Raw genomic sequence first — 26137 nt, forward strand, 5'->3', positions numbered from 1 at the left:
TGTCATTTCTCAGGACACCATTCACTTTAGATTTTTTTTTTCAAAAAAATATTATTGGCATTTTGTTTATATTTCCTTATGTGTGTAGAGGGGGTTTGAATATGCCAAGCCATGCATGTGGAGGTCGGAGGACAAACTGCTGAGGTTGGCTCTTTCCTACCACCATATGGGAGCCAGGGATCAAACTCATGGCCGAGTGGCTTGGTGGTAAACACCTTTACTTGCAAAGCTCTCGCTGACTCCCACACCTTGGTTTTTTGAGACAGAGTCTCCCCCTTTGCCTAAACCTCAGGGGCTCAGCTAGGCTGCCCTGAGTAAGCCCTGGGCATGTGCTATCTCCCCCTTTTGGCACTGGGCATACAGACACACCCCACCATGCTTGGCTTTTTTATGTAAGTTTTGGGGGTTGAATTGAGGTCATTATGCTTATGCTGCAGGAAGTTTACCCACCGAGCACCTTTCAATACAGCACCTTTCTTCTGAGAAGCATCACCTCGAGACAGCACAAGCAGACGCTCTGTCTCAAGTGTTTTTCTTCTGAGATTTTTCTGAAAAATGTGTGTAACAGAGTAGACCATCTTTTGATTTTTAACCCTGAAGTGTCCTGATTGGCTTTTTTTTTCCCTGTCATTTCCTTAATCTCTTACAAAAGGGATTTGAAAGGTTGAAAGTTCTGGTCAGAATTTATAGCAATTCTTAGTCACCTCTTTCCACTCTCAAACCACAAAACTGCAGCTGACAAGTACTGGAAAGTATTCAATGAAGATAACGAAGGATGTGTACTCACCCTTGTGATGGCTCCTGAGCCAAGCTCACCAGCTCTGTAGCTGAGTATCTTCTAAGGAGAACTGGCCAAGGGACCAAAGTTCTGGAGCCTTAAAGTCTAAGATCAAGATGTTATTGGGGGACTGATGAGATTAGTGGCAAGCAGGACCAGAGTTCTGACTTCAGCACCCATGTAAGAGCTGGGTACAGAAGCACATGCCCACAATCCCACTGCTGAGGAGGCAGAGGCAGGAAGATCACTGAGACATGCTGGCCAACCAATCTAGTAGAACCAGCAAGCCCCAGGTCTCAATAAGAAATGCCTTCTCAAGAAATCAGGTCGATCAGGAAGATACCTAATACTGACATCTGGTTCTCACATTCATGCATATACACATACCATGTACATACTAACACATACAGACACACAGACATACACACAGACACACAGCAACACATACACACACACATAAACACACACAGACACATACATATATACACAGACACACACACACACACACACACACACACACACACACACACACACACACGCAGAGTCATACACCACCCTGGGTGAGTCTTCTCCTTGGCTTTCAGGTGGCATCCCTCCTGATCTCCTTGCATGCCTTTCCTTTGTGCAGATTCAAGGAAAGAACTTTCTATGAAGACAGTAAGTCCAACTAACTCTAGTATTCTGACCTCACTTAACCTTAACTATCCTCTTAAGGAATATGTCTAAATAAGTCTTGCTGTGAATTAAAGGCTTCAACACAGGAATCTGGGAGGGACACAGTTCAGTCCACAGCACTTGAATCTTGTTAAAGAGCATGTATGCAGGGCACCATCCATGTCCCTAGGGCATGGAAGTGCTCAGTGGTCACTGTCCCCATTACTCCCCTCTCTGCATCACTCTAACATACGGAAGCTACCTTTGCTGTAGTGAAGACAGGTCCAGTCCAGGAGCAGTGGCCTTTCCTTTTGCTAACATGTTTCTTCTTTTCCTACGGGTGTGGTTTCAGATCTGCCCTGGGTCCTTTCTTATCTGTGAGAGTCTGCCTTCCCACCCTGGGATGGTGACTCAACCTGGTCCTTCTGTTGGGATTGTAGACATGAAGTTTGATTCCTGCTCAAGGCCAGAGTCCATTCTGTAAAGACATAATCGGGCTGCTCCTGATATTCAGTGATATGCTGAGACCCAGGTGTGCCACTAAGGGCCTTCTATACACTGATGAGCTAGTTACCGCACAACACAGTAGTCGGCCATTTTGGTAGTCCTCTCTTACAAATGAGGACACTGAAGCTTGAGAATTTTGGACTTTCTTTTTCAAGGCTTGCATGTGTTAAGCCTGCATGTGTGCAAATAACACAGAAGATGGCATTCCTAGACAGAGAAAGCAAAGTCCCTTTATGGATCTCTGGCGCATATTCCTTCCCTTTTCCTCCCCCCATCCCTTCCTCCCTTCCTCCCTCCCTCCCTCTTGCAGCACCTACTGTCTAAATTGCATGCTAGGTAAGCACTTCCCACTGATGCAGCTGTATCTCCAGGCCTTCCCCTTCTTTAACATGACTTATATGAAATGGTCTGTTTTCCTCTCCAAAAACTCGAAATAGCAACTGAACATGGTGGCACGCATCTTGAATCCCAGCACTTGAGGTGCAGAGGCAAGTTGATCTCTGTGAGTTTGAGGCTGCTCTGGTCTATGTAAGAAGTCCAGGGTAGCAAGGGCTTCATAGAAAGGCACTGTCAAAAACAAAACATAACGGGGGCGGGTGGTGGTGGCGGAGGCGGCGGTGCACACCTTTAATCTCAGCACTTAGAAGGCAGAGGCAGGCGGATTTCTGAGTTCGAGGCTAGGCTGCTCTACAGAGTGAGTTCCAGGACAGCCAGGGCTACACAGAGAAACCCTGTCTCGAAAAAACAAACAAACAAACAAACAAAATGGGGAAACAAACAACAACAAATTGAAAAAGGGTTCTGGTCTTTGTAAGTCAAGGGCACTTTGCCTGAATCCATTTCCCTGCCCACCATCCCTGCCTACCAGCTGATGTAAGCAACTATGGGTAGCGTTTTAAAATGATTGTTCCATGATGACAGTCAAAACTGATTACATAAAAACCAAGACAGTCTTGCGGAAGAGCTCTTGGGCACGAGCCACCCTTTCTGGGTCATAGATATGTTTCTGCAGGGGGGTGGGGTGGGGGTGTAAGCTCACCATTGACAATGTGGTCCTGCAAGAACACGGTGACAGGCAGGATTAGAGCACAAACACATGTGAGGTGTGTGTTGGAAGAGCCACTGCCTATGTCGGCCACACATAGAAAGGCTAGAAGGCAAAGCTGGAGCCAATGGAGGTGAAAAGTCAGCACACAGAGCCACGGGCTATGATGAGGAAGCTTACAGCACAAAGTTAGAGCCAGAGTGTGTGCACCCTAAGGTTAAATCAGTAAGGAACAATAACAATACATACAAATGCATAGCATGCAGTACTTCACAGTGCCCAGGTTGCATTTCTTTTAAATATTGCTGATAGTGTCAATAAAATATGTCATAAATACTAATACTAGTAATAAATACACAGTTTGTGGTATGCTCAGTATATATTGCTACCATTGGGATTTTCAAAATAAACAATTGGCTGAGACTTGCATGTTTTTATTGGAAAAATCAGGGATGCTGCCAATGCCGAGGCTGCCTTTTTGATGTACTAATACTGCACCCTTGCATCCATGGTCATCCACAGATGCCCGAGGAGCCAGGACAGCAGACATGAGAACAGCACCATCTGTCCTCAAGCTATACAACCCAAACATCTTTGACGTTCTCTCCAGAGGATGTAACAGAAACAATGCTCTTGTACAAGGCCTAGGTTGGCAGGCACAGAATGAGGCCTCTCTGCAGTACTTCAAATTAAGAGGCCCTTTGGAAAATAGGGAGGCTTCATCTAGGAAAAGAAAGAGAAATGAGGTGGAGAAGTGGCAAGAGTGTTGGTGATGGTGGGAACATCTGGAATGAGAGGGAAGCCTGTGTGTCTAGAGAGGACCAGACACTTAGCTTCCACAGGAAGTGGACCAGAGAGGAAGCAGAACACACACTTTCTAATCTAGCCGACACCTGGCAGACACAAGTTAAGAGAGGAGGTTTGCTTTCATTCACAGTTCGGAGAACATGGCCACAGTGGAAATATCTAGCCTGGCTGCTGTTTGTGGCAGAGGAAGGGAGCCTGCACTCAATGTTTGTTATATTGCCCTGGGAAGCAGAGAGGACTGGGGGTGACTCTCAAGGCCCACCCCCAACTCCCCCTTCCCTCAGCAAGGCCCCATATTCCAAAGGTTGCACAACCTGTTATGTAAGTATGTCAGTATATAAGCCCGAGGAGGTGACATTTCACATTTAAGGCATAAAGCTGCGTCTCCACAACAGTCTTACATTATTCCACTTTGTCTGTGATTGAAGGCAGTGTGACTTCCTGGCCAAGCTGGCCTAGGGATAGGATGAACTTCATAAGCTGACTATCATTTGAAAACTGAAAGTCCTTGAAGGGATTTCTATCCCCTGAGTCAGAAATGTTTTTTTTACAAGGACAGATGCTAGGAAGCCTCTCTAAAGGCAGACGTCACTGGCTCCTGCCAGCCGTGGCAGGACCTCTGGGGTTGTCACTCATAATGTATGCAGTCTATGTTGGCTTCTGGAATTGAGCTGTGAACCATGTGTAGGTGCCATGTGTAGTCGTATGTGACAGCTCTACACAAACAATCATAACCCTTAAAAAAAAAAAACCCAAAAACCAACAAAACAACAAAACAAAACACAAAACTCACCAGATAGCCAGAAGTTCACAACGAAGTGAGTTTCTTGTTCTTCCTCTCAGCACACTTGTGATATCAACTTGACAGGATCTAGTGCCACCTAGGAGACGGGCCTCTGGCCATGCCTGTGGGAAAGCTCTGTTGGCTGCATTAATTGGAATGGGAAGACCTGTCCTTTGTGGGTGGCACCATTCCCTGCCTGGGAGCCAGAAGCGTGTGTCCCATGATGCACTTGAATTGGAACTGTAAGCTAAATGACTACCCATCCCGTAACCTCCCTGAATTTCTGCCCTGCTGTTGCTTTTGTTGGTGTATTTTATCAGAAACAGGACAAAATAGTACTAAGCACACTACACTGCTAACCCATTCTTTTGGATGTGTGTGTGGAGTCTTCACATGGATGTGGAGGCCTGAGGATAACCCTGGACAGTGCTCCTTGGGCACCATCCATTTTGATTTTGAGACAGGGTCCCTCTGTAGCCTAGAGCCTGCTGAGTAGGCTACACTGGGTGGCCAGCATGCTCCAGGAATCTGCTTGTCTCTGCCTCTTTTTAAAAAAAAAATTTTTTTTTATGTATAAGTACACTGTAGCTGTCTTCAGACACACCAGAAGAGGGCATTGGATCTCATTACAGATGGTTGTGAGCCACCATGTGGTTGCTGGGAATTGAACTCAGTACCTCTGGAAGAGCAGCCAGTGCTCTTAACCGCTGAGCCATCTCTCCAGCCCTTGTCTCTGCCTCTTCAGTGCTGGGATTACAAGTGTGTACCATTGTGTCAGCCCCCACCCCCTTTCATTAAAAATATGGGTTCTGGATTTTGAACTCAGGACCTTATGCTTGAAAGGTGATCATCTTTCAGAGTTAACTATCTCCCAGCTCCATCAAAACATTCTCAAGTGATCTCTTGTTTAATACTTTCCACAGGTGTCAATAATGTAGGCTTATCTTTCATTTTTGCTGTTTAAGCCAGTGACTGAAACACTGTGGCTTTAACCTGTAACCCAAGCACAGAAGAATTACTTGAAAAGTGTTTCCAAAATATACCTGCACACTAGATCAATAGAGGAACAGGCAGACACAGATTGGTACCGTTCGTTCACACCATGGAATGTAATTCTGCTGTGCAGGGAAATGGACTCCTGACACACAGTGAGCTAAAGAAGCTGGCTTCTCTGTATAAATTGTATACGAACACTGTTGGAGTCCATTGGCATGAAGTCTGGGGACTAGCCAGGTATGTGCAAGGAGCAGAGGTTAGCTCAGAGGGGACGTAGTGACTGAGAAGTCAAACAAGGGAATTTTCTGCAGTGTGGACACTTTACCTTGACCTGGGTGGAAGTCACATGCATCTATACACTACAGGTATGTACAGGTATGTACATTAAGTTTTGTGCTTTGTACTCAGTTCTGGTTGTAGTTCAGTTACATCTAGTTTAAAATATGATGCACACTGGCATGTGTGTGCACACATGTCCCATCTCCAGTAGCACAAGGGGGGGGGAGGGAGCAAGGTATTAACAAACAACTTCCTCCTTCTCTATATAAGTCCAAAATGTATAGACTGACTCTAGAGCTATCAGAGTATTTCAAATAAAGCCAGCTTACTTTTTAGTTAAAAAAATGTGTATTTTGTATGTGTGCATGTTTGTGTATGTGCACGTGTACAGGGATGTATGTACGTGGGGAGCCAGAGGTTGACATCAGGGATTCTCCTGTCGCTCTCCACCTTACTTCTTGAGGTGCTCTTTCACTGATTTGACAATTCTAACTGGCCAGCAAGCTCCAGGCATCCCCCTGTCTCGGCCTCCCCAGTGGGATGACTGCAGGCGAGCACCACTGTGCCTGGCTTTTTACGTGGGTGCTGGAGTCAAGCTCGGCTCTTCCTGAGTCAAGTGCTTTTCTGACTGCGGCACCTCCCAGTCTCTCTGTTTTCATTCAGGAAACTGTTATGGTTTCGGGGACGTCAGCCTTTTCGAAGGTGTAAAAGTAATACATTATCGAGAACATACTGGAGGTGGGCAGGATCGTGGGGTTGGGCCTGAGATCCAGATGCGTGGCATCCTGTACTTACAGACAAGCTTAGAACAAGGAGGTAGGCTACTCTGAGCAACGTAATATCCACAAGTTCCTAAAATCATAAAACTTAAAGTAAACATGAATCTTTGTAAGAGCCTGTCTCTTTAAGTCCTGTCAATGCCATGCACCTGATCAGACTGCAAAGAGTGCACACTTACCTAATGGGGTGTTTGCTTACACACACAGACACAGTGGGATGGGAGAGTTTTTGGTTTCCTTTTAGAGAGAGAGAGATGATAGATAGATAGGTAGATAGATAGATAGATAAGTTGATAGATAGGTAGGCTTTTAATTTCTTTCTAATTACCTCAAATTGTATACTTTGTCAGTACATGTGAGTATGGTGTGGTGCATGTGTGTGATTGCAAGTGTACAGAGGCCAGAGGTAGGCACTGGGTGTCCTCCACCTCATTCCTTTCAGGCAGGGTCTCTCCCTGAACTGCAGTTCATGGAACTCAGGAGGGGTTTTTGGCTAGGCTGGCAGCCAGCCTGAAGTCCCTGCTTCCAGCAGTGCTGGGTCACAGGCACAGGTGAAAGCACAGCCCCCCATGGTGTTAGGATCTAAACTCAGGTCTTCATGCTCATGCACCAAACATTCCACTTTCCTTGTTCCTGTGTCTTTGCGACAAGGTTTATATAGCCCAGGTTGGCTTTGAACTCTCTGGCCTAAAACTCATGGAGGTTGTCCTGACCCAGCTTCCTGAGTGCTGGGATTGTAGGTGTGAGGCAACATGCCAGATTTCCCAAACCTCTTCCAGTACTGGGCATGCAAACAGTGTATGTTGAAGGAAATCCTTGGGTCCAAGCTGTGTGTGCTTTCTTCTTACAAAGAATTATATCTCAGTGGTTCAGCATAAATCTAGCATACAGGAAAACCAAAGTGCAACTTCTAAGTCATTAGAAAGTCCCCCCCCTCTCTCTTTCTCTCTCTCTGTGTGTGTGTGTGTCTGTCTCCCTGTGTGCGAAATAATTCTTGTGTTGTCTTCCTATGATCCAATATAAAACCAATCAGTCAGCACTTCATAGGTTCTTAAAATTAATAATGACTTTTATTTTTATGAATTAATTGATTTAAAAATTACAAACAAATGCAGAGGGCCAGTGCTCTGTCTAAGTTTTACTCCAAGCTGCAAGCGCAGTGGCGGGCATTCATCACTGGACTCCCAGCTCCGGCATCGCCTAGCTTCCTCCACACACATCCCTGTGTCTGGAGGAGGAAGCACTCAAGCAAGCTCAGACAGGGTTGCAGCCCAAGATTCAGCTAATCCAACCAAACTCTGTCCCTGATGTCACACTCCACTGACAAAATAAACTCAAGCCTCAGTTAAGTGGCTTGCCCAGGGTCACAAGGCTGCTCACAGGCAGAGCCTAACATTTGCATCTGTTCAAAAATCCTTTGCTCTTTCTTCTAGACCACAGTGGCCTCGGGGCTGTGCTCAGCAGTCTGAGACTCAGAGCCACGACATCCATATGCCACTTATTTTCCACTGTGACATTTGCCTCCTGTCTCCCAGAAAGGAACAGCCTGCCATCCTTGCAGCCTGTAGGCATCTTCTTGTCTTTGAGCCCGATCCTGTTTCCGTCAAACATCTGAGGCTGAGAGCAGCTACTCTGCAAACTGGGTTCTGGCCTGTCTTTCTTGCTTCCTGAACCCTCACTAAGGGATGGTGATGGTAAATGCTAAGCTGTGTGGAATGTTGCCCACACTGAGCCAGGACATAAAGCCCTTCCTGAAGGCTGGTTGAAAACTCACCAACCCCCTACAGCCTTCTCCTCGACATTTTGAAAGACTCATCCTCCTTTGCTTCTCATCCATTCCATTGTGTCCCCCCTGGGTCCTCTTTAATTCTTCTTAGTTCTGCAGACAGGAGAATGCTCAGAAGCCAGTTATTACAGACGCGTTCTGTGGGCACAAGAAGCCTTTCTTTCTGGTTTTGAGGTAGGGTCTTGCTATGTAGTCTAGGCCAGCCTCAAACTTGTGATTTTCCTGTCTCTTCTGCCAGAGTGCCGGCATGGGCCATTCTGATAGGATAAGGTCTGGAAACTCTGTACCCCTTGCCTGTTCACTGAAGTAATTTAACGATATTTGGGCGACAAGAACTTCATGGTCCTTGAAAGGACTGGTCTTGAGACTTCAGAAAGAGAACGGATGCCAGGACACACAAAACACCTTAAAAACATAGGCAACCCCTTTCACAGCACAACTACCAAAACCAAGGATCAGGGGTGGGGGTGGGTGGGATCTTCCTGAGTTAACCACTTGGCCAGCGACTCAGAGGGGCCTAATACAGGTTCCCTTGCCCGGCTGAGTGCCTTTTCCATTACACCGGCTGCGCCTCAGTAACCCCACCTCCGAAAGTGCTAACGCAGTTCCCTCCCAGTGCCTACCCAGGCGGGGTGGGGCCCCTCCGTGGCATGGAACAAACCGGGAAAACCACATATTCCAACTCCCAGCACACAAAGGCTGGTTGGCCGTGGGGGCGGGGTGGGAGGACCGGAGCTAAGACTCACTACTCAGAGATCCCAGGATTCCGAGGAGAGCTTCTAGATTGCCTGCTCAAGGAGGCCACCCTACTTTGTCCCGCGTCTCCTGGGCGGTGGCGGCATGGGGGCATCCTGCTTGGAGACCTCCCTCAAATAAATGGCCTGTTCTAGCTCCAGCGTCCCACCCCCTAACTGCCCACGGAAATCTTGTAGGGACGGTCCTTTCCGCTTTCCCCTCCGCCCCCTAAGCGTCGCACAGTTGGGTTGACTGGGGTCATCTCCCGTTCTCCACTTCCAGTCTATCACACTCTAGGCACGTTCCTTCAGTCCACAGCCTCCCCACCTTGGAAGGAAAAAACGCTCCAAAGCTAGCCCATTAAAAGAGCACGACTTCTGCCCGGTCGGCTGAAGGAGCTCCCTCAGCCTGGCATTCCTCGGATTCCAGCGCTGTGACGTCCCTGGGGACCGTGCGCCCGCAGCGGGGGAGCCCGGGCTCCTCTTTTCAGTGCTGGGCGCGCGTCCCCGAGGCTGGCGCGCGCCCTCCCGGGACGCATTCCTGGCCCGCCCAGCGAGCGCCCCGCGCACTCCCCGCCTCCTGGCCCCCAGCGCTGCGGAGCGGAGCCCGGGGCGGGGGAGCGCGGCCAGCGGCGCCTGCTCGTCCCCTCCTACCCGGCCCCTTCCTCCGCCCTCCCGGCCGCTCGCGCTTCCTGGCGCTCGGGCTCTCCGGAGGCTGAAGTTCTGCACAACTTCTCCCCGCTGCCCAACGCCTCGACCGCGGGCCCGGCCAGCTAGCAGCGCTCCTCGGCTCTGCCGTCTCGTCCACAGGGCAGGTCCTCGTGGAGCATCTGGTGCCAAGTGGCCGCTAGCGGTCCCTCTCTGCGCCCCACCTCTCTGATCGCCCCGGTCCCCTCGCGCGGGACGGCTGTGCTCAGGTTCTTGGCCCTTTCTCCTCCCCGGTGCGCCAGGCGCGGCGGCCGCTGCGTAACCCTCCCTGCGCCCCACCTCTGCCAGCTCCTGGAAGCCAGCGGTGGGGACCCAGACTCCCTGATGGTCAGCGTGCGGCACCCGGGTCACTCCCGGGCCATGTAAGCAGGTAAGCCAGCCGGTCGGGAGCAGATACTCGGGCAGAGCCAACTTTGGTTCGCCTCCGGGGACGCCGGGGACGCCGGGGTGCGCGGTGGGGGCGCCAGGTGGCCGGCCGCCGGGTTCTCTTTGCGTGCGGCGCTCGCTCGTCTGGGATTGAACTGGAAGGGGAGCGCGGTCTGGGACTCTGGGGTTCAGCCAAAACATCGCCTCCAGCCCCTTCTGTGTTTTCGGGCAGGGGAACTCAGCGCAGCGCCCTAAGCTCGTCCTGTGCCTCTGTGGGAACTGGGTTTGTGAAGGGGTCCTTGTGCTCTCTCTCCAATGTCCCAGCCCTGATACCAAACTCCCGAGTCTCTTGGCGGTAGCTTGGGTGATCCGACAGGAGCGCAGGGAAAAAATGTACCCTCATCTCTGACCAGATCTCCAACTCGAACTTTGCAGGTTCTGAGAGTTAACAACCCCTTTCCCACGTGACCCCGCGTCTAGTTTCTAATTTGTGGGAATGGTTTTCCTATCTTTTCTGGAGGAATTGATGTGTGCTGTCACTGACTCCCTTTGCCCTCTTTCCTTCGGTTTGAGGAGACTGTGGGGTTTTGAGTTTAGTCGGTCCACGGATTAGCTGTTACCGGGTCCTACTGGAGGTGACTTACGTTCAGACCGCTGCTGGATGACGGTATGGTCCGTTTCCAAAATACGTTAGTTTCTTGAAATGGATTACCTCCCTCATTCATTCAACAAACTTAGTGGTGAGTCTTCCCCTCTGCGAGGAGATCACACTACAAGAATCTGCAGCACCCTGCAGGCAGCCCGTGGGCGGATAAGGACATGTGCTTCGAGAGAGGTGAGGGTTCTGTGAGACTCGGGGAAGGCCAGGCCTTGGAGGAAAGGGGTTACCCTCGTCGAGGGAATGATGCTCAACTTAGGAGTGGCTGAGGGACCGCATTCCAGAGGAGGGAACAGTTTGGGCAAAGTGAGGGGCGCGGAGGGGGGCGTGCAGAAAGTCTTGGAGAGCGACCTGGTGGCTGATAGGGCATGTATGGGCAGGTTGGTGCACTGTTGCTGGCATAGTTAGCCCCCACCCCAGCAGAAACGAAACCGGAAGTCTCTTACCCACTTCCCGTGACCAGGAGTAGCTTCCAAGGATCAAAAGCTTTCCCTTTGGATATGTTCCCTCTCCTGATGTGTCTCCCACAGGGTTCTGTGGGGTGACAGGTGTTTAATTGTCATTAATTGACCCATCTTTGGTTTTGTTAAAGTATCCCCGTGGGGGCCATCCCACCCCACTATAGAACGTTGTCCTGAAAGAGCTTTTTGGCGTGGAGAAAACAGTTGGTGTGTTAGAAGCGGCTTGTTTTCCCTTTGGTGCTGGAGACAGAACCTGGTCAGGGCCTTATGCTCACCAGCAAGTGCTCTTCCCTTTCCCAGGTCCCTCCCAGCTTTCTTACCTAACAGCAGTCTTACCTGTGTGAATGTGTGGCTGGCACATGGAGAATCATTCAAGGATGTAGCTCTGTGTCTCAGAATCAGAGTTACTACTTTTAAAAGTAGTTTCCGCAGCATCCTGAGGTTTTCTTTCCTCTCTCTAAACCTGTGGAAACCGAAATCTTCCATCCCAGTAACCCAGGGTCCAGCACGTCCTGCCTTGAAAAAGCTTCTCAGTGCAGGAGAGGTTGTCCCAGTCACCTCTCTGAGGGACCTCTTCACTGGGCTGAAGTGCATATTCCTAGTGGTTGCTCCTGGCCAAGATGCCAGATCTCCAGCCTTCAGGTGTCTTAAGCTGGCACGTAGGAATGGTTCCTTGCAACTTGAGGGTGTTTATTCAAGGTTTTCTCGAAGCCCATTTCTGATCCACAACGGAAGACCTGGAATGTCTTTGGGACCTGCATGAGGGAAGGGTGTACCAAGAGGCCCCTGCTTCTTGTCGGTTGGTCCCAGGTCTCCCCCAGGCTCTCCTCCTTGGGGTGTACAAGCTCACAGCACAGCAGTTATTCAAATTTGTGTGTGTTGTGTTCCACGGTCAGCTGAAAGAGAATCGCCGTAGGGAGGCTTTTAGTATTGGCACACCACAAAGAAGTCAGAGGAAATCAGAGCTTTCAGACCCGTTCTTCCTTGCCCCATAGATGAGAGAAGTGCAGGACTGAGGGTGGCACTGCATATGCTTTCTTACTGGATTACGTTCCCGACAGGGATACAAATATTGCCCTCTTGCTAGCAAATTGAGCTCACCTGGGTTCCAGCATCTTGTCTGTTTTTGAAGAGGAATTTGGTCACATTCTTGCTTTTGAACTTTTCATTGCTTGGTTACCTAGTGCTGTGTGGGTTTCGGCTCCATTCTGAGCCTTGGAACTTTGCTAGGCGCTTGGTTGGAGGTGAGGCAGGAGGAGAGATAAGATGAAATACTTAATTAGCCAATTAAGGAAGGAGGGAAACAGACACCAACGCTTGAGTAGGGAGGAAGTTAGTGTCTGAAATGAGCTTTTTGATCTCCCAGACTGATTAAATGGATTTAAGTTTGCCCTCCTCCTCCCAAAGGTTGATTGAATGGTCCCAGGAGTGGGCGGGGCCAATAGCTGCAACTTTGTAGTGAGTGAGTGAGTGAATGTGTGTGTGTGTGTGTGTGTGTGTGTGTGTGTGTGTGTGTTTGGGAGAGTTAAATACAGCTGGACTTGAATTCCAGCCCTGCCACTTGAGGTTTTTTTTTGTTTTTTTGTTTTTTTTTTTACATTTACTTTGTGTGTATGTGTATGAGCATGCTTGTGGAAGTCAAATTTGGGTCCCTTCTCCCACTCTGCATCAAACACGGATTGTCAAGGTTTGTGGCAAGCCTCCTTACCGGCTGAGCCATCTCTCCTGAGCAGCTCTGCCACTTTTGAGAAATGTGATGTTGAACTGACTTAGTAGCCTTTCTGACTGTCTGTTTCTTCATCTGCAAGGTGGAGCTAGGCAGATTCGGCTTGCCAGAGCATCTATGAGACTTTAGTGTGACCATGTATAATGTACTGCCTGTCAGGAGGGCACTTGTGTGTTGGCGGCCTCCTATGTGGCTGTGAATGTGTTCTTTGTTACTCCGCAGGCTGAATTCACATGTGGGCCAACATACACATAAAGCTTTGTCCTTGACTTTATTTTAGACTCTTGGCTCACAGCAAACATGTCGGCTGGCAGCTGCATGTGGCCCTTCATACTGAAGGCGGCCCATAGTACCCCAGGCAGTAGTAGGAAAGTTGGTCAGGAAGAAGGCAGGGAAAGGACTTCCTTTGCCAGTCCACTCTTCTCCGTGACAAGGGGCTAGTGTATTGTGCGGGGTCTTTGCATTTCCAGTGCTGAGATCGGTTAATTAAGGGATGTTGGGATCACTGCCTATCTTGAGGAAGGGTGCAGAAGGGAGCTGCTCACACAAAGGCTGTCCTATGCAGCCTCGATTTCCTTCTTTGAAGCCCCAACACAGAGTCAGCCTGTGGCAGGACAAGGCCAGCAGCCACAAGTGGTTAAATTTTGATGTTGCCTTTCATCCAAGAAACCTGAAGTATTTGACAAACATTAACTCACTGATCTCCCTATCAGCTTCCTGGGAGGGAGTGGACGAAGAAAAGGATTCAGGCATCCCCAGAATAGGTGTGTCCTCAGCAGTGACCGCAGCGATTTGGTAGACTTCCCACCTGCAGAATTGCATGCTGGGGAGAATCAGAAGGTCAAAGCCCAGAAAAATGCAAGCTTGACCAAGATTCTCGCAGTTGGGAAGAGAAAGGAAATGGATTCTGCCCAGACCCGCAGTGACTTTAACATGCATTGCATGCAAACTGATTATGAAAACGTACTCCTGGAACTATTTGTAATTCTGAATTCAAGGATGTTACCTGTAGCGTATACATGCATGGTAAGGATGGTTGAGTCTAAGTCGGGCTATAGGTGACATATTGACTTTGCATTTCTCAGTCCTGTCCTTTCTTTTTTTTTGGGGGGGGGAGGGGAGGAGAGACTGGGAAGCACAGGCGTTCTCTGTGTAGCCCAGGAACTCAAAGAGATCTGCCTCTGCTCCTGCCTCCAGGGTACTGGTATTAAAGGCATGCCCCAGCATTCTGGCTTCTTTCCGTTTGTTTGTTTGTTTTTTGTTTTTGTGGTTCTGTGTTTTTTGTTTTTTTTTTTTTCCTGCCATGCTTCATTTGCCACAGTCATTGGTTCGTTAGCCTTACACAGTTTGATATGTGGCCCATTAGCTTCATCCTCAGGCAGTTCCATTCCACTCAGGTCTGGATTGCATCCTGAGCTCCCTCCCCCAGGCTGACCCCGGGGGACCTTTGTGTTGTCAGAGATTCTGCAGAGTAGCCGGCCATTCCACAACTGTTACTGTCTGCCTGTAGGAGGAAAGAATTCCTCCGGTGAGAAAAATACAGAAAGGGGTAGTGTGTTGGTGGTCTAACCTCTTACAGTCAGTCAGTCACTGTTTTGGGGGTGGTGGAGGATGGCTCAGTGCCTAAGAACACTTGTGTTTGTGGGGGACCTGGGTTTGGGTTCTTAGTGCTTACTCATGGCTGGTGGCTCATAACCATCTGTGAATGCCAGCTTCCAGGGATCAGACACCCTCTTCTGGCCTCTGTGGCACCCCCATCGAGATGAGCATATACACACACACACATATCGATATAGGTAAAATAAACATTAAAAAATACCTTTGAATTTGTAATGTTTGAGATTTTGTTGTGCAGCCGTATTCCAGACTTGGTCTTTCAGGGGATTACTACCTGGAGGTCTAAACTGTCTTATAGGAGTGGTTCTCAACCTGTGGGTCGAGACCTATTCATGGGGGGTCAGATGACCCTTTCACAGAAGTTGCCTAAGACCATTGGAGAACACAGATATTTACGTCATGATTTATAACAGTAGCAAAATTACATTTATGAAGTAGCAGCAAAAATAATTTTGTGGTTGGGGGTCACCACAACACGAGGGACTAACTGTATTAGAGGGTTGCAGCATCAGGAAGGTTGGGAACTATTGTCTTAGAGGATTTTAGCTCACAGAAATGTTATTCATTGTTGAGAACTCTTAGGAGTTCCTCAGCTACAGTCTATGCAAAGGCGTTTTACTTATACACAGTGTATTTTTACTTATAGAAACTGAATTTCCACTTTGGAAGTTCATTCTGGTTTTATGCTTTTCATATCCTTTTTCTACAAAGAGTTGGGTATTGGCCTTAGCCGAGGCAATGACTCTGAAACCCTAGACTGTGCTAGTCAGCCAGGGCTTCTGAAAACATGGATATCCTGAGCTGTCCCCTGTTCTGCATAGCCTTGGGTAAGCTTGAGAATTTCCTTCTCCAAGCAGCACCTGTGCATTGCTGCTCTCTCATCTCTTTCCCGAGCCGCACCTGCAGTCTAAGAATGACTGAGTGAGCCGTCTTGTCCTGGTCTAGCCTGATCCAGCCTGTTGCAGCCTCCCCTGGTCCTCAGGCTCATTTGAATGGGTTTGTGTGGTTACTTTTGCACCACACAGAGGCTGGGTGCTGCTCTGTGGTCACTCATCCTCAGCTAGCTGAGGGCCAGCCGTGCATCTACTAGGCCGACGTTTCTAGTTCAGACCTCTGCACTAGCCACCAGTTTGGTCTGTCCAGCACCATCCGTCCAGTGTTTTATCTTACTGTGCTGAACAGATCTCAGTCGCCTGTCTCAAAGGAGTCCCTGGGCACTTCTTTATCTCTAGTCCTGGTAACATCTCCTCCTTCTGATGCATCTGCTCAAGGTGGGCACTTGGGATGCTTTCCAATTTCTTTTTAAATCAGCTTTTTAGAAAAAAGCATACAGAAATGGGGTTCACTGTGACATTTTGTGTTATTATTATTATAATACTTTGTGTGCTTGTTTGTCTCCCAATATTCCATTCTTAGCACTGAGATGAACCCTTTCTCAACCCCCTGAGCAACAAGGCTGCGGTTATTAATTATGGCCTTTGAGGACTCTTTCCAGCTTATTCCCTGTTCTTCATCCGCTGAGGCCCATGGGATTGTCCTTAGACTGTTAAGGGCTATCTTGCACGTATTCTTCAACTGTTCCTTAAGAATAACAACAAAGGGTTTTTAAGAACATAATTAAATGTTTTTATTTAAATTACTAAGGCCATTTGCATCTCACTGCTTTTGTGGTAAAGCTTCTTTGCTCTCTCCACACTGCACTTCCCTCCCCCACCCTCTCTCCACACTGCACTTCCCTCCCCCACCCTCTCTCCACACTGCACTTCCCTCCCCCACCCTCTCTCCACACTGCACTCCCCTCCCCCACCCTCTCTTCACACTGCACTCCCCTCCCCCACCCTCTCTCCACACTGCACTCCCCTCCCCACCCTCTCTCCATACTGCACTCCCCTTTTCCACCCTCTCTCCACACTGCACTCCCCTCCCCCATCCTCTCTCCACACTGCACTCCCCTCCCCCACCCTCTCTTTACACTGCACTCCCCTCCCCCACCCTCTCTTCACACTGCACTCCCCTCCCCCATCCTCTCTCCACACTGCACTCCCCTCCCCACCCTCTCTCCATACTGCACTCCCCTTTTCCACCCTCTCTCCACACTGCACTCCCCTCCCCCATCCTCTCTCCACACTGCACTCCCCTCCCCCACCCTCTCTACACACTGCACTCCCCTCCCCCATCCTCTCTCCACACTGCACTCCCCTCCCCCACCCTCTCTCCACACTGCACTCCCCTCCCCACCCTCTCTCCATACTGCACTCCCCTTTTCCACCCTCTCTCCACACTGCACTCCCCTCCCCCATCCTCTCTCCACACTGCACTCCCCTCCCCCACCCCCTCTCCACACTGCACTCCCCTCCCCCATCCTCTCTCCACACTGCACTTCCATTCTTCCCTGGGATTACTTCCCTTGTTTATTTCACCCCCACCCACAGTGCCCTGTTCCCTGTCTGTCTGCTTACCTCTCATTCTCAGATAAGTCCACCTTCCCTGACACTGTTCCCCAAGGCCTCCTAGATACTCCCTATAACTTTGGGGTGGGGGGTGGGAGGGTGGGCCGGGGGGTGGGTGGGAGGGGAGATGGCTCAGCAGTTAATAGCACTGACTGCTCTTCCAGAGGTCCTGAGTTCAATTCTGTACAACCACTTGGTGGCTCACAACCATCTGTAATGGGATCCAATGTCCTCCTCTGGTGTGCAGGTATACATGCAAACAGAGCATTCATACATAAAATAATTAAACACATTTAAAAAAAATAAAATAAAAAAAATATAAACTCCATGAATGAATGCCTTTTGAAATGTAGACCTGAGGTTTAGGAGTGCATTCTGCCTTGGAATTTATTATTTATCCTCTAACGAACAGTAATGGCCCTGGGAAAAGACATCTTGTTAATGACCGTATTTGAGTCAAACTTTTAAAACATTTTAAAAGATACTTTATTTTACTTTCTCTCATGTTTCTCAGTGTTTTTGCCTGTATGTTTGTATGTCCACCGTATGCATGCCTGGTGCCCATGGAGATCAGAATTCCAGAAAGAACTGCAGTTACAGATGGCTGTGAGCCACCATGTGGGTGTTAGGAATTGAACCCAGGTTCTCTGCAAGAGCAGCCAGTGCTCTAAACCACGGAGCCATCCTTTTAGCCGTCTATTTAAACATTTAAACAGATATCACTGTTCCTATATACCTTTTATTTATTCATGTGTGGAAACAAATCACACCTCCAAGATATCATCTAAAGTTGACAGTGATGTTAATCTTCCTTTGCACGTTGGTGTGTGTGTGTGTGTGTGTGTGTGTTCCTGAGAGGACCAAGAGTCTGTGGGAAGTTTTCCTTTATTTCATGTCAGCTCATATGTTGAAGCAGGGATGCTTAGTTGAATTCAGAGTTCAGCTGGCTAAGTCATCTTGCTCCGGGGATCCCACGCCTGCCTGTCAGGAGCTGGGATTAGATGACTGCTATAACTCACCTCGAATTTACATGGTTCGCTAAGGATCTGAACTCAGGGCCTCATGCTTGCTGGGCAAACGGCTTATCAACCTGCAGCCCTGATTGAACTGGCTCCTAGGGCGAAGAGCAAGAGCAGGCAGGCAGGCAGGCAGGCAAAGAGAACAAGCTTCCTTTGCCTGGATTCGGCAGAAGCATGGCTCTGTTTCCTCTCATTTTCAGTTCCTGGAGTCTGAATTGTTGTGAATGTCATAGACAACTATGGATTGAGAACATCCGAGAATCAGGGCCAGCTGAGGTGTTTTTGCATTTTAGCTCCAAGAACCCCACATCCTTTCTGTTCATTGTTGTCTTGCACCTCATCTGAGGAGGAAAGGGCCCTAGCGTTCTTCAGTGAGCAGCTCTCCACTGCTGGTTTGTGTGTGTGTATATGTGGGCACATTTATGTGTGTATGCGTGTGGAGATCAGAGGAAAATCTTGGCTGTCATTAGGCACATTCCACTTATTGTTTGAGACAGGATCTCTCTTCTAGTCCTGCCTGGTCTGGAACTAGCTACATAGGCCAGGCTGATGTCAAATAACAGAGATCTGCCTGTCTATGCCTACTGAGTGCTGGGGTCAAAGGTGTGTGTAATTGAACCCGTTATTAGTTAGTTCTAATGAAAGAGAGACAGACTTGTCATCCTGCTTATGACCAAGGCAGCTTGCTTTACTTACAGAACTGAAATAGGTGGTGATGACATTCTGGACATATCCCCAGATCACAAGATTGATTCTTGCTGCTGGATCTGTCCCCAGGGCAAAAGGGTGAAAGGAGATTTTGTGGTCATGAAGTGATTTGTCATGAGCTGCCTATAGATGTCAACTCACTGTATCAGGTCCTCTGAACACACCCTCAGATAGACCCCCCGAGGGCTTCAGATTTATATCCCACTGTGCCTGGGTTTCTGTCAGGCAGCAGGTGTTTCCTGAGCTGACTCAATATTTCCCATGCTGTTTCCTCGATCCTGCATCCTGACACCCCCTGCACCTGCCCGAGCCATCTCCTGGGACCCTCAAACACCACTTTCCCTGGGCTGGGGCATCACTTTCCCTGGGCTGGGTCAGGCCTTCCTGCCCTGGTGCTCTCGGCTTTCATCCCCTGATGATTCAGGTCCTTCCTTCACAGGCTCTCATGCCTCTCTCCGAATCGGCCTCTCAGCTGCCTGGGAGCTGCCACTTGCGTCAGTGGCTCACAACACGGATTTTCTTCTGCTGTTGGTCCCCTGTAGCTAGCGGTTCACCAGACCTGCCCATGCCAGACCCTGCATTATCACAGTCTTTCCTGGATGAAGGCTGTCATGGTATCGTGTTGTGTTGTGTAAGCTGCTGTCCTGCTGTCCTGCTGTCCTGCTGCTGTGACTGTTCATGGTTTACACTACAGAGCCTTTCTGAGAAAGTTCTCATACTCCTATTCTTCTCCCTAAGACCTTTCTTGCTGTGTTCTGTTGCTTGGGGGATCCAGGTGTGTAGGATTTAAAGAGACACACAAGGATGAACAACGGGCATGGCGGGTGTATGGCAGTGAACATCAGTACAGAAATGTGCTACTGTTTTGTTCCCTAAGTAGATGGTTCATGTTAAACACATCCCAGGAGCCGAGGGGATGGCTCAGTGAGTAAAATGCTTGCAGCACAAGCATGAGAACCTGAGTTTGAATCCCCAGCACCCATAGTAAAAGCCAGTCTCGATAATGTGCACCGGTAATCTAATGCTGGGCGTCGGGCACGGAGACAGGAGGGTTCCTAGGACTCTGGCCAGTCAGTCTAGACTTTGACTTAAAAATAAGATAGAGAAAGCGACCTAATGTTAATCTCTGACTTCTATAGGCAAGTGTACGCATGTATGTACTTGGGTACCTGCATGTAAATAAGCATTCATAGAAACAGGCACTCGGAGCCTACACTCACATACATACACACCAGATTGCCTCTGGTTACACACACACTAGCTGACAGAGCAGTCCAGGCTCTGCTTAGTAATTGATCCTCCCTGGCTGGTCTGGCTGGCCTAGGCTTCCTGGCTCACTGTCCCTCCAGACATTTTCCTTGCTTTAAAGCCTGTTGATTTGACTGGTAATTTTATTGTGACTTCTCTCTCTCTCTCTTCACATATATTTTTCTTTTCTGGAATAAACTAAACGTGTGTGTGTGTGTGTGTGTGTGTGTGTGTGTGTGTGGTTTTTTAGGTGACTTACAGATTTGGCACAGCTAGTCCGACAATGGTTCTCTACCAATGGGAGGTTCAAGAACCAAGTAGTAGTTCAGTTCACGAGGCTGGATGTCTCAGCTGGTCTTCAGTATACCCAGGAATCCTGAAGAAGTAGGCTGGAATGCCAGCGAAGAGCAAGAGCAGGCAGGCAGGCAGGCAAAGAGAACAAGCTTCCTTCTTCTATGCCTTTCATATAAACTGCTAGCATAAGGTGTGGCCCAGGTAAAAGGTAGACCTTCTCACCTCAAAAGACCTGGATTAAAAGTGATTCTTCCCACTTCAGATGATTTAATTAATGAAACATTACCCCTCACAGGTGTACCCAGCTGCTTGGGTTTCGGTTAATTCCAGACGGCATTGGCTTGTGCCGTCTGTGCTCCTGGTTCTGGAATGGTGAATCCGGAGCTCCTTCTCAGCCTCCTGGCTTCAGTTTGTTCCTAGGAATGCTAGTGGTCAGAATGGAGGAGGACGGTGGTGTATGAAGTTTAATATTGAGGGATACACTTGCCTGACAGCAGGGTCAATGGGGACAGTTCAAGCAAAGAGATTTCATCCAAGCCTCTGGGAGGCAGTTAGCCTTCTCTCCGATGTGGGAAGATGGAGGACCTTAGGGTGTCTTACTCTCAGTGTTCCAGAGAGTGTGTGGTGATGAAGGTCATATTCCTAGGAGGCCTCTCCTGTAGTGGAGCCTCAGGGGATGAGCGGGGACAAATGTACAAATGGAAAGCAGGTAGATGATAAGCAGGTCTGATGGCCCGTGAGACACCCTGCAGAGCCACATTGACTTGGCCTTTATGTGTGCAAGGACTCTGTCTAGCACTCTAAGCGGGTTGTTTCCTTGATCTCGACCTTGCCTTGTGAACTCCGGATATCACCGGGCTGTTTGACAACAGCATAGAGAGGCTAAGTGACCTTCAAAGATCTCGCAAATGCTGTACAAACACTGGTTCTGTAAAACACCACTCGGTGTGGATACTAGTTGAAGAGGTGAGTAGGGATCTGGGCAGGAATCCAGAGCTTGAGTTTGTAGACACTAATGACTGAGGTTTCTGAGTATCGCGTTAAAGGGACCAGTGTCACAGTAGGTAGAGTAACTTCTGTCGATGTAAGAGGTTAAGGTTTTGGACACCATGTGGCATGTCTTGACTATTATAACAAGGGCCATCAGGAGCCTGGAAGGATGTGAATGCTGAGGTCCCGATGGGTACTGTGAATGATAGCGTGTGTTTAAAGCGACAAAGGGAAGGGGTGAGGGCTGGAGAGGTGGCTCAGTGGTTAAGAGCACTGACTGCTCTGCCAGAGGTCCTGAGTTCAAATCCCAGCAACCACATGGTGGCTCACAACCATCTGTAATGGGATCTGATGCACTCTTCTAGTGTTTCTGAAGACAGCTGCAGTGTACTCATATAAATTAAAAAAAAAATTTAAAAAAAAAAGGGGGGGGTGGGGAAGGGGTGAAACAAATGCACTTAATGCCTCTCAAGGTCCAAAGAGAAACTGTTACCTAAAACCATTCACCTTAGCTTTTTATTCACGGAGTAACTGTCAGGGACACCGTGACAGTGCTCTTGCCAGCACTAGAAGATTCCATCTTGGATTAAAGGAAGACAGTACTACAGTGATCAGTCGGCCTTTCTGAAAACGAGCCATCATCTGGGTAGGATCAACTGGGGCTCCTTTATGAGACCCCTGAGGTTTTCTTGTTGATGTTTCCTCCTAGGAGGGCTGGGAGGCCTCACTGACCCTCCCCTGGGATTCCAGGATCCCTCCTGCAACTTCCAGCCTGTTGTATTCGTGCCTGCACTAATTGTATGTGGACCTGTCTCTAAGTGCTAGAGTATACAGATCTCTAGAAGGTTAAACTTGAGGAGGGAGGAGGATGCCCATTAGTGCAGCCGCTGAGAAATTCTCCCCATCCTGGGGTAAGACTTTCCAGATGCAGTTGTTTTGGAGTTGCCTGTGCTCTGTAAATAATCCCAGTGCACTGTACTAGTTCCCCAGGTTGGATGCTGGTGGAGTTACTCTCTGGTGACTTTTATTTGTTTGTTTTGTAAGGGCAAGGCAGGTGTTTGTTTCTCCCCAGGGAACAAGTTCTTAGCATGATCAGTAGAATTATGTCAAAATCAAGGATGAGACTGGCAACTGCAGCTGAACTGACTGGGAGGAACCCTAGTGTGTTTGTCCTTCCTCACACGGTGTGCCTCCTGGCCCTGATGGTTGTTGGTGGGTAGTGAGACATGTAACAGGTTGCACCATTGGGAGATGGATGGGAGATCATACCATCTTATCTGGTGTGGAGTGAGTGGTTCGCCTGCTTGATGAATGGGATCCACTGTGTCAGGTGGAGACAACCTAAGAGTAGCTGATGGTTTAGAGCAGATATTATGGTTCCTGAGAGTAAAGCAGAAGGATGAGGGTGTGGGCAAGTGGCCATGGAGGCTGCCTGGCCACTGCTAATGTGTAATGAGATGTGTAACTGAGGTTGAGATGGCTGCCTAGAGGCAGCCCGCTTGTTTAAGGGAGGCACAGCAATCAAGGGACACAGTGGACATGAGTCTGGTGTCCCCAACACAGCTTCTGATTCAAATAGGAAAGTAGAAACTGGCCGGTGAGGTCTAGGAATTGGCTTACCATTTCTTCCACTTGGGGGATGAACTAAGGGTAGGTCTTTGTAAAAGAGCCCTTCCTGGGACCCAGAACCCTGGGCCTCATGGGGAAGCATCGGGTAGCAAAGAGGAAACAGGCCCAGTCTGCCATGCAAGAGGAAACTGCTCTCTCTCAGAGTGGATAGAGCCCAGCGCTGCTGAGGCACTGGGGCTAGGATGGAGAGTTAGTGCCTTTGTGAGCATCACTGTGTTGGCCACTGTTGGGGAGGGAACTCATATGGGTAGAAACCACACCAGCCTCTTCTGGAATGGAGTGGCCAGGGGCACCTGCAAGTGAGGACCAGGCAGGGTTGTGCCTAGAAGCCCCATGTTAAATTGGCGTTCTATTAATGTGCAAAGTATTTGGTCTCGGAGCCAGGCATGCTACAGCTTCCGATGCCACCACCCCTGCCTCCAACATCAGCTGATATGCACGGCAATAGAACAGAACAGATAAAAAGGACTAAACTTGACCTGAGGGTGGGCATCTTTGTCCTGGAATATGCTGTGTGCATTTCTCTCCTGGGGTGTGGCCAATGGAAAGGCATCAGCTGGCTGCAGCTACGATGAAATGCCAGCCAAGGGTCTACCAAGCCTAGGGAGCTGGTGTGGTACAGCTGAGGACAGCAAGCTTTAATCTGGCTGTTTTGGGGAACCCTGCAGTACTGTGGTAACCAGCGCACCCATGCACAGGGAACCATTGCTCCTCCAGGCTGGTTGAGGTACATTGGCTTATCTCTTAGCTTACATCCTGTCAAGTTGATAATGACTATGGGCCAGCACACTTGTCCCCCGAGGCATGGCAATGAGGATTGTTCACGGACATTTTTCTAGTTCTTGTTGAATTTCCTTTAGGGTAAGTGTCCATGAGCAAGATCGTTCTGAGGGTTTTAGTGATCCTCCAGTCTTACAGAGACAGTGCGATTTAGGCATTGATTATAAAGACAGAGATGGCCCACCCACCTTTTCAGATCGCTGATGCTCTTTCACACCTGGCTTCATTTATTCTTTCATGTATTTATTTATTTTTAAGCAGCATTTGATAATGCAGAAGTAGTTTATTCCAGTAAGTAGTCTCTGTGACCTCTTGCTTTCATGTATTTACAGGAGATGAGATTGTTGTTATTGTTGTTTTTGTTGTTGTTGTTTTTTGTTTGTTTGTTTGTTTGTTTGTTTGTTTGTTTTTGTTTTGTTTTTTTGCTTCCAGGGCTGGGCATTCCCAGCCGGAAGCGTTTACGTGTTAGTTGACGCTCAGCGTTTGCGTTCCGCTCACCACTGAGATTTAGCACAGCCTTCTCTGTAGTTTCTTTTTTTGTAGTCTGACGGAGAAATGGTTGAAGCCTCTGCCAGTTACTCAGAGTCAGAGCAGGCCGTTCACTAGACTGACTGCCGGACTGGTTGCCCCCTTTCCTTGTGCTCATGACCTTTCCCATCATTTGAAGCAGAAAAAAAAAAATCTTTGCTGCTAAAAATTTGAGGCCAAATTTTTCTGTGTCATCCAGGGTGCTCTTAGCTCCCTGCACTTAAACCATCCTCCATCCCGAGCCTCCTCAATAGCAGGGAATAAGTCTGTACTGCCACATCTAGAAATATTTATACTACAGGTACAATATATATAAAATTGCTAAAATACTTACAAATGATGGTATTTAAGTAGGGATTAAAAAGATATATGTATATGTATGTGTACATATATGTCATACATTTTGTTGTTGGAAAGAAACTTATAAGACATTATATCATGATTTCTTGTGCCTACTGGCTTGTTGTCTATAGAGATCACTGGTATTTTCTGATTTTTGTCTTTCTACGATTTCTTTTCACATAAAAATTACCGTCTAGTCTATAGCTTGACTTACTTCCATGACAAGTCACTGTCATCAAAACTGGTGGTTTGTTTTGTTTGTTTGGGTTTTTTGTTTGCTTTTTCTTTTTTTTTTTTTTTTGTTTGTTTTTTTTTTGTTTTTTGTCTTTTTTTTTGGTCTTTTTTGTTTTTTTTGTTTTTTTTGTCTTTTTGTTTGTTTATTTGTTTTTGTTTTTTGTCCTGGTAATGACATGGGTTTCGGCACCTTGGTGGCTGACATTTATCCCGTCTCTGTGCTCCATGAATGCCACAGTTGGGCCGCAGCCCTCAGCTTGATAATGCTCAGTTCTGTACAGTTATCAAGTTATCATTGTAGAAGTCAAGTAGGATAGCATCTTCCCGGGATGTGTTCTCTCCTGCACCACAACAGTGTGGTGCAAACTGTGTCTTTTCTTGTCATTTGTTTGTGTTTTGAGACGGATTTTGGGTAGCCCAGGGTGGCCTTCCAGGTGCTATGTAGTAGATGACTTTGAACTTCTGATCCCCTGGCTACCCCAGGCATTCTGGGATTGCAGGCCTGGTTTATGTAGTACTGGGAATTGTACCTAGGCCTTCCTGCATGCTAGACAAAACACTCTGTTAGTTGAGCTGCATCCCAGCCAGGAATCACATGCTTCCTCTATGCTGAGTCCAAGTGTACTGCCTGCTCACAACCCGTCAGGCAGAGTGTGACACATGTAGAAGCCCCAAATTATTGACTGGAGGACCCATCCTTTCCCGACAGCCTTTCCAGACAAACCATGGGAAAATGGGGTGTGTGGTAGGATGGGGGGGCAAACATGGGCATTGGTAACTCCATCTTGAACTGTCAATTGATTGAACTCTTTTCTCGGAGTCCAATGTTTGGCGTTTGTCTAGTTTCAACAGTTGTAACTAAGGAAGCTTTAAACATCCTGGGCTAAATGACATTTACTTTACGTGGAGTGTACTGCCCCTGGGTATAGTTTCCAAAGTGAACTCTGGGTCAGAGGACAAGCCTGGCGGATCGTGTTACATGGGCAGACTGCTCCCTGGAGCTCTGTCAGCTTAAGGTGCCGTTACTAATATTACTAAATGTGCAGCCTTCCCTTACCCCAATAGCCCTGGGCTTTGCAATTACTAATCGCCTGTAGTATCTTAAAACCAGAATATTTAGAAAAGTTGATATTGTTTTTATTAAGTTGAGAAAATAAGGGTTGTTAACTTTGTTTCCTGGTTTCTGAACATCTTTATAAAAACCTCTTATGCGTATGCTTTGCCTCCTTA

At 48.3% G+C, this 26137-nt stretch overlaps 1 protein-coding gene across 1 annotated transcript in view; it reads left to right on the forward strand.

The window, feature by feature from the left end:
* The first annotated feature begins 9737 nt into the window (after positions 1 to 9737).
* Ptpn14 (protein tyrosine phosphatase non-receptor type 14) overlaps positions 9738 to 26137 on the forward strand; it is a 142001-nt gene continuing 125601 nt past the window's right edge. The window contains exon 1 of the mRNA XM_034513143.2: positions 9738 to 10227. The gene's annotated coding sequence lies outside the window, so the exon portion shown is untranslated. The remainder of the gene's footprint in view (positions 10228 to 26137) is intronic.

Source organism: Arvicanthis niloticus, chromosome 10, assembly GCF_011762505.2.
Source record: "Arvicanthis niloticus isolate mArvNil1 chromosome 10, mArvNil1.pat.X, whole genome shotgun sequence".
Lineage (NCBI taxonomy): Eukaryota > Metazoa > Chordata > Mammalia > Rodentia > Muridae > Arvicanthis > Arvicanthis niloticus.